Here is a 14,046-nt window from a genome sequence, read left to right on the forward strand (position 1 = left end):
CCGTCTGGGGCCTGGGACATCCAAGGCGCCGGCAGATTCTGCGTCTGGTGAGATCCTACCTCCTGCTTTGCAGATGGTCACCTTCTCACTGTGTCTTCGCGTGGTGGAGAGAAGAAGCTCCTCCTCGGACACCGGGGCTCCACCCTCATGACGTCATCTAGACCGAAATCCCTCCCAAAGTCCCCACCTCCTAATTACCATCACACTGGATGGGTAATTGGTAACCTCCTAATTACCATCACACTGGAGGGTCAACATATGAATTTGGGGTGGACCCAAACATTCAGTTCATAACACCCCGCAACTCTGAGTGTGTGGTCACTGGAAAGGCGTCTGTGGCCACACCAGTCACCTGCACGCGTGCAATGCCCCTTGGAGGAATCTCAGACATTTAGGGCTTGGAAGGCTGAGCCTCCTCGTCCCTGCAACCTGACCAGGAAAATCTCCACCGAACGTCAGGCAAGCACAAAATGAGATATTAGCAAACACAGCGCTTACTGTCCACGCGCTTCACGTACTTCTGTTGTCACGCTTATGCCTCCCAACAGTCCCCTGGGGTGGGTACTATTAGGCCCATTTTACAGATGAGGAAACAGACAGAGACGCTGAGGAACTCGGCCAAATTCACAGAGACGGCGGAAAGGAGAAGCCAGGTTTCAAGCCCACATCGCTGAGTCCCAGAGTCCAGAGTCCGGGCTCTTTAACCACTAAGCTAGGCTGCTCCCCTCAAGCCGCTCAGGTCGGAGTTGGGGAAACTGAAGCCTGGGAAAATAAAGTTCACACAGCTCTCCGAGAGGGTTGGCTTCCTTGTCATGGAATTCTGGAGCTCTGAGGTTTCAAAATGGAAGCTAGGGTCTTCGCAGACCCCCAGAAATGGGGGTGGGTGGGAAAGTGGGTGGGGTGGGGTGCGGGAGCAGGAGGGGGAAGCTGAGGCCCGAGTGGGTTGGCAGGACTCCAGGCAAGCCTGTGCCTTCCACTGGACGGGGGCGGAGGGGGGTCGCAGTCAGGAAGGAGGCCCTCTGTGGAAGTGCTGCTGGCCCCAGGGGGTCCCCGGAGACCTCTGAAGAGGGGGAAGTGGGAGGGTCGGGAGGGGACAGAGCAGCCCTACCCCACCCCCACCCCTGCACAGAGGCCTTCTCTGAGCAAAATGAGTGGCAAGTCTCAAGGCCAGAACCAGAACCAGGATTGTCCTCAGGGACCTGAGGAAGCGGGCAAGGGCTTTGCAAAGGCCCTCCCCAATCCCTCTGTGACAGAGGAGGAAACTGAGACCCAGACAGGAGGAGGGGCCTGCGCAGCTAGAGGAAAGTTACAACAGAGCCCCTATTTGGGGTGTATGTGTGCGCCTGAGGGCGCGTGCGCGCGTGCAGGGGGGACAGGCAGTTGGCATGGATAATAAAGGGTTGGGGTCTTTGAGTTTTTGCAACAATCCTAGTTACCCCCCAGCCCTCTTGACCCCCAGCTTTCTTGCCCTGCCGGCCGGTCCCTATTCCTACCGGGAATTCATGTGCAAGAACACAGCGACTGTGATAGGTCTCTTATACAGAAAGAGGCTCCAGGCCCCTCCACATTCAGGGGAGCGCGCAGGCCAGCTCCCCAGCTCGGCTCCTCCAGGCCCCCCGCCCCGCCTGAGGACAGGGGAGGTGCGGGGAGACCGGGCCCCGCCCCCAGGGCAACCCAGCCCGCTCTCCGCCCCTCCCCCCGTCGCCCCAGAGGAGTCTGGGAGGGTCGACAGGGGCACCGACCAAGAGAATCTTGGGGAGGGAAGGTTTCTTCCGCGCCTTGAAGGCCGGTGTGTACGAGGGGGAGTGGGCTGATTTTCTCTGCGTCTCGACCCATGTCAGCGTGGTGCTGGGCCGGGAAATACGGACATTTACATTTAAGAAATTGATCCTTAGATACTGATTTAGCGCGCTCTCCAAGTAAACAAAGCACGTGGAAGATCGATTTGTATAATCACCCCAGGCAACACCGATTATCACTGGATGGAGAGAAAAAAAATACTGGGAAGGCGGGGCGGGGGCTCCTTTTCACTCTGTATGCTCCTGTGATGTGTGAGTGTTTTTTTTTTTTTTAAGATTTTATTTATTTATTAGAGAGAGAGAGCTCACAAGCACGGGGAGAGGCAGGAAGAGGGAGAAGCAGGCTCTCCGCTGAGCAGGGAGCCCGATGCGGGACTCGATCCCAGGAGCCCCGGGATCATGACCTGAGCCGAAGGCAGACGCCTAACGGACCGAGCCACCCAGGCGCCCCGTGAGTGGCTTTTTGTAATGAAAATATATCTGTGAGTTGCTTAACTAATGTTTTGAAACACTAAAATTAAAAAAAAAGAAACAAACACGTTGATGTTACAATCAAAACTCCCTCTTTCCTCAAAAATAAGAAGAATGTCTGAAAGAATGAGTGGATGGCTAGAGAGCACAAACCTGCTTCCTGCAACTATTCCCCGCACTAGTCCTAGCTCTGCTCGCACACTCACCCCATAGGACAGCATTGCCAGAGATAAGAATGGAAATTTCCCGACACTGTAATCTTCCACCCTCTCCACACCCACAGCAGACACTACTAGAGGCTAACAGGTTCCCAGGTGATAATGATGCTGCTGATTCGGGGCCCCCACTGGGTGGACCACTGCTTTAGAGCATGATGTTGTCCTGCTGCCCCCCACTTCCCTGGGCCACGGCTCTGAGGGCTGGAGGGAATTCACTAGAAGCAGATGTGCGCGGCAGGTGGGTACCAGCCATGTCCTTGCGGGCGTGTTCCTGGAGTGGGGATCCGAGCCGAGGAGGGTGGGCCAGGCTTCTCGCTGACTTGGCCTTGCACGTCCCCCTGGGGAGCTGCGGGAAGTCCCTGGACCAGGGGTCCCCTGGTTCAAGTCCCACCCCCACCACATAGGTGAGTCATCTCCATAACTGTCCTAGCTCATGAGGTGGTTGTATGCATGAAGTAAGGCGTGTTTCCATCACACCTCTTTTCTGGTCTGCTTACCTCTCACACCTTTCTCACCAACCAGAGAGCCATTTGGTTTGGGGTGTTGTTCATGAGTTTGCGGGTATAAAAATGGAGTCAAGGGTCAAAATGGAGGTATAGTGCTCGGAATGCACTTCTTTTTTAAAGACTTTTTGTTCATTTGAGAGAGCATAAGCAGGAGGGAAGGGCAGAGAGAGAGAGAGAAGTAGACTCCCCACTGAGCAGGGGGCCGGATGCGGGGCTGGATCCCAGGATCCTGGGATCATGATGTGAGCCGAAGACAGATGCTTAACTGACCGAGCCACCCAGGCACTCGCTTTGAATGCACTTCTAAGAGGACTTCGCTTTGTTTGTGAAAAAGTCTGGGCGGAAGGAACCAGGAGTGTGTGATTCAGAGTCACTGGGGGAGAGAAGAGAAAGCAGAAAAACCCCTCCACCCTACCCCAGCCCACCAGTCCAACAGCATGGCATGGACCAAGACCATCTGGACAATAGAAATGTCCACGGGGGATTTTTATTTATTTATTTTTTTAGGGTTTTTTTTTTTTAACTTAAAATCAATTTAATTAACATACAATGTGTTATCAGTTTCAGAGGTAGAATTTAGTGATGCGTGTAACACCCAGTGCTCATTACATCACGTGCCCTCCTTCATGCCCGGCACCCAGTTACCCCACCCCCATCCCCCCTCCCCTCCAGCCACCCTCAGTTTGTTTCCTATAGTCAAGAGTCTCTTACAGTTTGTCTCCCTCTCTGCTTTCGTCTTATTTTTTCTTCCCTTCGCCTTTGTTCATCTGTTTTGTTTCTTAACTTCCACATATAAGTGGCATCAAATGAACTTTGTCTTTCCCGCGGAGGATTTTTAAATCACTTGCTAAGAGATGTGTACACACTTATGCCATGTTCTCCCTGTAATCGTCAGTAAGATCTACATTGCTTATTGGGATTTTCTGTGGATGGATTCCTTAGGAAACTGCCAAGAGCTGATGAAGTCTGCGTTTGCTGCTTGAGCTTCCCAAGACAGTTCCCACAGAAGGTGCAGCTGGAGCAAGGGCGCAGGTGACCCTGGGTGTCAGGTATGCAAAGCAAACAATCTTGAGTGATTCCAATGCCCTGGTCCTCCAGGGCACCCCGATCCCAGCACTGGTCCCCCTGCCACCACTATATCAAGAGGATTTAATGTAAGGTGCTTAAAAGTTAAAAATGTAATTTGTCTGAAGCTCTGGGCTACTTGGTAATGGACAGGCAATGATACACAGTATCTCCCTGAATAGGAGGGCTCTTCTTGCAACATTGGTGCAGATGGGAAACCTAGCCACCCCGCACCTGGAAAAGAGATTCAACCCTAAGAAAAGTGTCCGGAAAGGCAAGGCATCCCTGGGATCAGTCAAAAGGGCAGTGCCTTGGTGATGGTAGGATGCTGCAAGGGACAGGTAGGGGCACTCTGTCCTTCCTCTCCCCCTCCTCTTCACTCCTCCTTGTTCCTGGCTGCCAATCACGCAGCCCCTCCTTGCAAGGGACAGCTCTGGGGCTGTCCACGGTCACCAGGCAGCCCGTGGCTACCACACCCAGTACGCGGGCAAAGACGTTAGCTGTTGAAAGAGGAGACTGTAGCCACAGGAGGCCCTCATCAGCTTGTGATTTCCGATTCAGTTAGGCCAAAGCTGATAAGGAGAGGGGGCTGCCCACTAGGGCCACACTGGCTGCCTGCTGCTGAGTGGTGGTCCTGCAGGGGTGGAGTCCCTGGTTCTTATCCTGCACTGGACTTACTCATTGCATTCATTTACTCCCCCATCCATCCACCCACCCACCCACCCACCCATCCACCCACCCATCCATCGACCCACCCACCCACCCATCCACCCATCCATCCATCCATCCACCCACCCAACCACCCACCCACCCACCCACCCATCCACCCATCCAACCACCCATCCATCCACCCACCCACCCACCCACCAACCCATCCACCCATCCATCCACCCATCCATCCACCCATCCACTCAACCACCCACCCATCCACCCATCCACTCAACCACCCACCCATCCACCCATCCATCCACCCACCCATCCACCCAACCATGAACCCACACATCCACCCACCCACCCACCCACCCAACCATGAACACAGGCATCCACCCACCCACCCACCCATCCACCCATCCACCCATCCACCCACCTACCCATCCACCCACCCATCCACCCATCCACCCACCTACCCATCCACCCACCCATCCACGTATCCATCCAGCCAGCCAGCCATCCATCCACCAATCCATCCACCCAACCATGAACCCATGCCTCAACCCACCCACCCACCCACCCATCCACCCATCCATCCATCCATCCACCCACCCAACCACCCACCCATCCACCCACCCACCCACCCACCCATCCATCCATCCATCCACCCACCCACCCACCCACCCAGCCATCCACCCACCCACCCATCCACCCACCCACCCACCCACCAACCCATCCACCCACCCATCCACCCATCCATCCACCCATCCACTCAACCACCCACCCATCCACCCATCCACTCAACCACCCACCCATCCACCCATCCATCCACCCACCCATCCACCCATCCATCCACCCACCCATCCACCCAACCATGAACCCACACATCCACCCACCCATCCACCCACCCACCCACCCACCCACCCAACCATGAACACACGCATCCACCCACCCACCCACCCATCCACCCATCCACCCACCTACCCATCCACCCACCCATCCACGTATCCATCCATCCAGCCAGCCATCCATCCACCCACCCATCCATGTATCCATCCATCCACCCATCCATCCACCCAAACATGAACCCATGTCTCAACCCACCCACCCACCCACCCATCCACCCACCCACCCACCCACCCATCCATCCACCCATCCATCTATTCACCCATCCATCCAGCCAGCCAGCCATCCACCCACCCACCCACCCATCCATCCATCCACCCATCCATCCATCCATCCATCCACCCATCCACCCATCCACCCACTCCCCAGCCAGCCAGCCAGCCAGGCATCCACCCACCCACCCACCCACCCACCCACCCATCCATCCATCCATCCACCCATCCACCCACCCACCCAGCCAGCCAGCCAGCCAGACATCTACCCGCCCACCCATCCATCCATCCATCCACCCATCCACCCACCCACCCACCCACCCATCCATCCATCCATCCATCCACCCATCTACCCACCCACCCAGCCAGCCAGCCAGCCAGACATCTACCCGCCCACCCATCCATCCATCCATCCACCCATCCACCCACCCACCCACCCACCCACCCATCCATCCATCCACCCACCCACCCATCCATCCATCCACCCACCCATCCATCCACCCAACCATGAACTCACCCATCTACCCACCCATCCATCCACCCATCCATCTACCCACCCATCCAGCCAGCCAGCCAGGCATCCACCCACCCACCCACCCACCCACCCATCCATCCACCCATCCACCCACCCACCCATCCATCTATCCATCCATCCACCCATCCACCCACCCACTCAGCCAGCCATCCACCCACCCACGTACCCACCCACCCACCCACCTATCCATCCATCCATCCATCCATCCATCCACCCATCCATCCATCCATCCATTTGTTGTATTTAATGAGCCAAGCATTCTCTTAACAGTCTCTTACCCTGGGACAGATAGGATAATGAGTAAGATCTAGCCTCTGCCTCCCCAGGACTTACTGGGGGAGGGTGGACGGATGAGGCAGAACTCAAAGATATGAGATAGAATATGATTCCAGTCACATGAGGCAACGTAGAAAAGTACCTATGGCAGGGAGACTGAACCATGGAGCAAAGGATCTGCTCCTCCTCCCTCGTCCTCCCTCCTCCCCCCTCGCCCTCCCTCCTCCTCCCTCTTCCTCCTCCCACCTCCTCTTTTTTCTCCTCTTCCTCCTCCTCTTCTGCAGAACCCATTCAAATCCTGGCAGAAAAAAAGACCAGTCACTTCTTTGGTTGCAAGGGACAGAAATCCAACTCAAACTGTCTTACTGAAAAAATGTGGGCAAGAGAATGTATTGGATCACAGAGTCAAACAATTAGGCATCAGGGTTTCAGGCACGGCTGAATCCAGGCATTCAAATGGCACTGTCAGCAGTCTGTCTCTCTCCAGGACCGTTTACCATTAGGCCAAATCAGTTGAGGGCATAGCGACTCTGAGCGTTTCAAAGGTCTAGGAGTGTGTTGAAGATTTCCCAAAGTATTGCTTGACTTCAAAGTGTGAGAAAAAGAAAGACTATGAGGAGCTAGCCAATAGGTCCATATCTTAGAGGTGATCTGCTCCCTGGCACTGCTCCCTCTTAATTGCCAAGGTCAGCAGATGCTTTTGTCGGCCTCCTCCCCCGTGTCCTCTCTGCAGGCTTTGACACTGCTGACCGCCATGTCCTGTACACCCTCCCCTCCCCCAGCTTGCACGGCACTCGGCTGTCCTCCGGCCTCTCTCAGTTGTGTTTTCACTCTCCTCTGCTGGAGCCAAGAGGACCGAAGGGGACTCCACAGCATACGATCCAGCCTGGAGCTCGGCGGCCGCCCGGACCACTACAGAGCTGCAGGTGTCCAAGACTCCCGGGAGGGGTCACAGTGACGGGATGAAGCCCGGACTTGGGGATCAAGGAACCACCAGCTCAAGACAGGCCTTGCCAATCACACCAAGGAGTCTGGCCGTTCTCCTAAAGATAACAGGGAGCCAGTGAAGGCTGTACTGGGAGCATAAGGTGATCAGATTTGTGTTTCAGCACCAGAGAGGGCCCTTTGGCTGTGAGGTGGAGGCTGGATCAGGCTTCTGTGGCCATTCAGGAGGAGGACAATGGTGGCCTGATGAAGGGGTGACAGCCGTGGGGGTGGAAAAAGGGGACGATTTGCGACATAGGACTTGGTTCCATTGAGATGGAACAGTTGAGGGAGAGAGGTGTTGAGGATGACACTCAAGTTTCTGAATCTGAGATGAGGAGCAGAGAGGTGGGTTTGCAGGGGGTGGGGGAAGAGAGCTTGGTTTTTTTCACATTGAGCTGGAAGTGCTGGATGACCCTCTGGCTGACCGTGTCCGGGGCAGGGACAGTGGGCTTGGTGTGTCGGGAGCTCGGGAGAGAGGTCTGGGCTCCGGGCATCACAGCCCAATCAGCACCGGGGGGGGGACTCTATGGAGGTGCCCCCTCCTGCCCCCTCCAAAGAAAGAACCTCCAGTGCTCATGAGTGACCGCAGAGCTTCTGTAGAAAGCAGCCTCACTGCAGGATGTGTTCTGGGAGGAGCTTTGAAGGCCACGGGGAAGGGGAAGGAAGAGGAGGGGACAGAGCCGGGCCTGGGCGACACGGGCCCTTTCTCTGCAGATCTGGAAGCTGCCGTGGAGACTAAAGACATCGGGGTCTCCAGTGCGGGCAGCCTCCCTGGGCAGGACCGTGGGGAGCCAGTCAGCAGAAAGACTTAGGGGAACCCAGTTCTTCCTGAACCACGGTAGGTGCTGGCTGGGGTAAGGTGTCCAGGGAGGAAGCTGGGGGAGGCAGATCCAAGGGGAGCAGATGGAGGGGCCTGGGGGAGGGATTCTGGCAGGGAGCCCTCGAGGGGCTGAGATGCCCCCCGGCGCTTATATACAAAAGGCTTTCGGAGAAGGGTTACCGAGATATGTGGCCACTAGGAGCACTGTGCCAAGTTCAGATCATTTAACTCATTTTCACAAGAACTAGGGACCCGGGATCCATGAGAGGACCTCTCCTTTCTTCCCCGAATCCTCTAAGTGCCAATAATAATATAACAGATTACACACGCCCGGGTGCAGCAGAGTATACTCTCCGTCCCGCGGGCTCTCCCGAGCAATCGGAGGTGGGCTGGATATGTGTTTTAGTGCCCGTTTTATAGCTCAGAGAGATGAGGCAAGCTGCCAAGGATTGCAGGGCAGGTAAGCAAGGCGCCAGACTCAGAGTCAGCCTTCTGGTCCCACCCACAGCCCTGCCGGGACATCCTCTGTCCATCCCTCTTCCCCCGGGGTGGCAGGTGACCATCATGCTGGGCTGGCTGCTTCTCTCCGCACGCACAATCGAGCAGGAACCCGAGGCCACGCAAGGCCAGGTCTCCGTGCTCGAGCTGGTGTGGCGTTGAGACGCAGCATGAGTGACTGACAGGAAAGTAAAAGGCGTGAGGGCCCTCGATGAGGGCAGGCAGGTACGCAGGTGACCTTGGGATGTGGGATGGGGGCGCGGGGCTCTGCAGGAGGCGGCACGTGAGCCTTGAAGGGCAGGGAGGGTCTGTGTGCAGAGACAGCAAGCGTCCCAGTGGGGAGCAAGGTGTGCAAACCCACAGAGCAGGAGAGTGCGGTGTGGAGGAGGGCGTTACGGGAAAGCACAGCTCTTGACTCCGTTTGGCTGCTTAGAGGGCTTGCAGGAGCCTTCTCCACGCCTTCCGTTCCCCTAAGAGGTTCCTGAGCACCCTCGTGTTTAGTCCTGGCAGTAACCCTACGAGGTAGGTGCCATTATTAGCCCTCCTTTAGAGATCGGGAAGCTGAGGCACAAAGGTCCTAAGCAACGAGCCCAAGATGTCGCAGCAATAGAGAAGATTAGAACCCAGGCAGTCCAGCACCAAATGCCATCAGCCCAGCCACTTTGCCACACAGCCCCTCCCCGCAGCCCGCTCCTTGGCTGCCGTGGTGGCTGTGAATCTGGTCCCCCGTGAGATTCCTCCCCTGCACATCCCTGCCCCCCACGCCCCAGCCCCCGCAGAACAATGCTCTCCTTCCCCCACCCCTCACCGCCCAGACTGGCCTCCCTCACATCCAGGTGTTTCCTCCCCGGCCAGCGGCAGACACAGCAGGGGAAACAGGCCTGCCCCATCCCCAGGGGACAGCTGCAAGCAGGGCCCCCGCGTCCCCGGCGCCTCGGGAATCTAGAACGCCCAAGTGGGCCTCATGGGATGAGGGATGAGGGTTGAGGACTCCGAGCTCTGCATTTCTACTGTGAGTCCGCTACTCACATGCTCTGAACCAAAGAACCGGGTGTGTTGTCCGGCAAGTATGACTTTCTCCACGGAGGCAAAGGTCAGAGTACTGGAAATAGCGTCTGTCCCCAAAACTCAGGGGTTCTGAGGCAGCATTGGTGGGAGGAGAAGGAAGTGGGTTTGGTGGCAGGGAATTCCCTTTTCCCAGTGCCAGAGTTGGGGGCGGACAACAGGTGGGCCACAGAGCTACCATCTTGGGAAACTGTGTCTTTGTTCCCGGATTGTAGGCCTGGAGGGCTGGCCGCAGGGAGGGTGCGCGGTGGGTTCTGTGTAAAGAGCCTGGCCTAGAAGCCAGCAACGGTGGTGGGGGTGGCGGGGGGGGGGGGGGGCTGGGGGTGCCGGGGTGGGCACGGGATCGTCAGAAGCCAGGGTCTCCACTGCTGGAACACCAGCCCCGAGCCAGGCCTCCCCAGATCCTCCTCTGAACCCTGCTTCCTTGAGTCCTTCCTGTAGCTAGAAGTCTTCCCCACCTGGTCTTGCACCAGCCATGGGCTGGGAACAGCAGTAGGGAACGGGCTCCCGTTGGCTTCTTCCCGCTGCGTCCCCTGCAGCCACCACTGTGGTTCTGTGGCGGGTCCCGGGGTGTGTTTCACCCCAAGGCAGTGACCAGCTGGAGTTTGCCCCTGCTCTGAGGACCATTTATTGTGAATGTTCTGTATTTAAGGAATAATACCCTCCGAATCCCAAGTGACTCATTCATCCCTTGTCCCTGATCTTGTCCCTATGTCAAGAATTGTGAAGCGCCTAAGATTTCCCCCTCCTTGTAATTGTTCGGTTAGCCAGTCACAGTTTCGCCAGCAGAAAACATAAGACTCTAGAGTCCAAGACGAAGGACTTGATGACTCAGGGCGTGACAAGCATGTGAGCATCAGGCTGGAGCGTCTCGGGCAGATCTGGCCCCGCTCATTCCCGTGCCTTCACATGTTTCCACCCAGAGCTCACCTCCTCAGTGAGACCTCCCTGAGCAACCTCTTAGAAACCTCACCCCCAGCTCTGGAGCCTCACATTCCCCTGCCCGGCCTTGCCCTTACAGCACTGACCGTCTGCTAATATACGACTTAATTCCCGAGTCTATCGTCCATCCCCTGCGTGCTCACTACACACCCTGTAGAGCGAAGACTTTATGAGAGCAGGTGTTTTTGTCTATTTTAAATTATGCCATTTCCCCAGAACCTGGAATGGTGTCTCACATCTAGAAGGGGCTGAATGAAGGAATGAGTGAGTGAATCCATCCATTTCTTGGGTCCCCCACTGAAGCCCTGGTTTTCCTACCCGTGTCTGCAGGACAGTGTCTGGTACACAGCAAGGCTCAGTAGAGGAGACACTGAATGGACACTGGGGGGTGGGGGCAGGGCAGGGTGAGAGGCGGCCCACAGGGACTGGGGGTTTTCTCCCTGGTGGTGGGGGTTCACCCCGGGCTGCGCTCCCTGCTGCCGACACCAGCTGCTGAGAATCTTCCCGACAGATTGGGGCAGAGGCTGATGTGTTCCTTTCCTGTGCTGCCTCGTTCTTGTGGTGACTGGGGGAGCCGGGAAAGGGCGGGGGCACGTGAGTGGAGCCCTGCGGTGCCCCTTTGCTTGGGCAGTGGCACAAAAGCCACAGCGGGACATCGCAGCCTGGGTTGTCCAAGGTGCGGTCTGACCCGGACCCCCATGCCCAGGTGGCAGAGCACGATGTCCTTCTCACTGTTGTACTTGGGTCCCCTTCCCGTGGGACGGTCATCTCCTTCGCCAGCATTCTGAGCATCAACGTAATCTTCATTTCCTGTGCCACTTGTCCAACCAGCCGAGCCCCACAGTCTTGTTTCTGCTCCCTAGCCTGAGAGCGGTCGGGAACAGTGACCCTGTTCTGTCTTCCTACAAGTGCCTGGTGGTCGTTCATTCAATGGTATTTATCGGGGTCCTTCTATTGGTATAAGCAGCGTCAGGTAATGGGGAGCCAGAAGTGAATAAACAGAGTCCCGCCCTCATGGAACATTCTAGCAGAAGCAACCAGTCCATCCACAAATGGGACTCTATACATGGTGCCTAGAGAAGTGGAGAAGCACCCCGTGGGTGTTTGTTGACTGACTCACATGGGCACCGTTGGCAACCCCAGCGCCCAGCTCACAAAAGCCATTCTTCTTTTTTTTTTTTTAAAGATTTTATTTATTTATTTGACAGAGAGAGAGAGAGAGCACAAGCAGGGGGAGTGGCAGGCAGAGGGAGAGGGAGAAGCAGATTCCCTGCAGAGCAAGGAGCCCGATGCGGGACTCGATCCCAGGACCCGGGGATCATGACCTGAGCTAAAAACAGTTGCTTAACCAACTGAGCCACCCGGGCACCCTCTTTTTTTTTTTTTCTTTTAAGATTTATTTATTTATTTGAGAGCGAGAACGAGGGCAGGGGGAGGGGCAGAGGGAGAGGAGAGAGAATCCCTAGCAGACTCCCCACTGAATATGGAGCCCGACTTGGGGCTCGAGCCCATGACCCATGAGCTCATGACCTGCGCTGAAACCAAGAGTCAGACGCTTAACCAACTGAGCCACCCAGGTGGCCCCACAAAAGCCATTCTTTATTAGCTGCTCTTGGAGCATTAGGACTGGAGACACAGCATAGCTCATGTCTGCCTCCAGGGGCCCCGCCGGGGCCTGAACGATGCCGCAGACAAGCTCCTGGGCACCAGGGAACAGCTGCGCCTCTGGCCCTCCCCACAGGCTGGGCATGCCTGCAGGTTGTTGCCGTGTGGAACGGGGGGCCCTGTCTTGCCACATCTCCCCGTTATTCCTTTTATGTAAAAGCTGGGAATCTGGATTTTTATGTGAAATACGACTTTTTAAGAGTTGGCCGCAGATTCAGATCTTCTGAAGCTCTCGCTTCTTCTGGGGTCGGGGGTGGCGGCGATGGCCCAGACGAGGGGTGAGGATGCTGGCTTTTCACTGTAGAGCAGTTTGAACCTTTTCGATTTACTGTTGGCGTGGTGGTTCTTCCAAAGGTGCGTTTTATCAATCCACTAGGCAGAGCATGTCACCGGGGCCCCGGTGTGAATCTGTGAAATGGGTTCTTTGTCGGGCGTGTTGCGGACATGGGTCCGTGAGAGTGTCAGTGTGCTGATCTCGGGCCAGGAGCGAGGCAGCTAGGGCTACAATGCCATCCTTAAGAAGTCCTTAAAAAGTCAGGGCCCCCAGTTCGAAGGGCAAGGACCGCGTCTCCCTCATTCATGTCTGAACTCCCACGCCCTTGCCCAATTTTGGCCGCCCGGACTGGACCGTGTTCCACAGATGCTCTTTCATTCGCTCAGCAATGTCAGTCACTCGGAACTCTGCCAGGAACTAAGAAGAGAGCCGCGGGGCCTCTGAGCTGCCCAACTAGAGGTTCCACGTCTGTGGATGGAAGCTTCCTGCTCTTTTCCTGGATCTGTTTTCCTCAGGCTTTGTTTTTGTATTTTACCTACAAGACAATCCCACGTGCTTACCTGGCTTCCCAGCCTTCTGGAAGAGCAGAGATGGCCGAGACACGGTTGCTGCCAACACAGGGGAGCCTTGGTTGGAATTAGAAAGAAACATCCCCTCTGAGCAGACATTCAGGGTAGGATGGAGGCTGCCGTCCTCTGCAGACAGCCCTTGAAATCTTCGGCGTGCTAACAACATGCAACGAGCCCCCCTGAGAGTCATCGAGAAAACGTTCGGAGACCTGTTTCGGTGCTAAAACGGGCAAGCTTCATTTCCTAAGAAATGTGTGTCATCGTGAATTGAAGACAGAGGTGATGATGCATTTTGAGTATGACCTGGGTGCTGTTCACTTCCATTTCCTGTCTGGGTGCAAGCTTGTCCCCTGAGGGCTCCCCCGCTGCCTTATGGTCAACAGCCCCAAAGGACAGGAAATAGATTACAGAGGTCCCCTGCAGAGGAGTAAAGGGGGGTGAGCACAGAGCATCTCCGGCACCTGTGCAAGTATATGTTCGTACTGAGGAAATGTTTGGTGAATGAATGAGTGAGCAAATGAATGAAGAGAAAAATGGATAAGGAGGCTTTCCGACCTTGGTTGTTTACGCTTCTTACAATTTTTATT

The 14,046-nt window shown here is 56.0% G+C and overlaps 1 protein-coding gene across 6 annotated transcripts in view; it reads left to right on the top strand.

Moving 5' to 3' along the window:
* Window positions 1-1,638: 1,638 nt before the first annotated feature.
* Window positions 1,639-14,046, top strand: part of PIK3R6 (phosphoinositide-3-kinase regulatory subunit 6) — a 58,231-nt gene continuing 45,823 nt past the window's right edge. Inside the window, exons 1-4 of one of the 6 annotated variants that reach the window (XM_028124932.2) lie at window positions 1,639-2,250; window positions 3,937-4,043; window positions 7,422-7,727; window positions 8,341-8,464. The gene's annotated coding sequence lies outside the window, so the exon portion shown is untranslated. Of the gene's footprint in view, window positions 2,251-3,936; window positions 4,044-7,421; window positions 7,728-8,304; window positions 8,465-14,046 lie in introns of those variants that run through there. The other 5 variants (XR_003612536.2, XM_028124930.2, XM_028124931.2 and 2 more) reach the window with 5 other exon arrangements.

The sequence above is a fragment of the Eumetopias jubatus genome, unplaced genomic scaffold (genome assembly GCF_037043125.1).
Source record: "Eumetopias jubatus isolate StellerSeaLion01/CBP00866 unplaced genomic scaffold, mEumJub1_p1.0 scaffold_10, whole genome shotgun sequence".
NCBI classification, from domain to species: domain Eukaryota; kingdom Metazoa; phylum Chordata; class Mammalia; order Carnivora; family Otariidae; genus Eumetopias; species Eumetopias jubatus.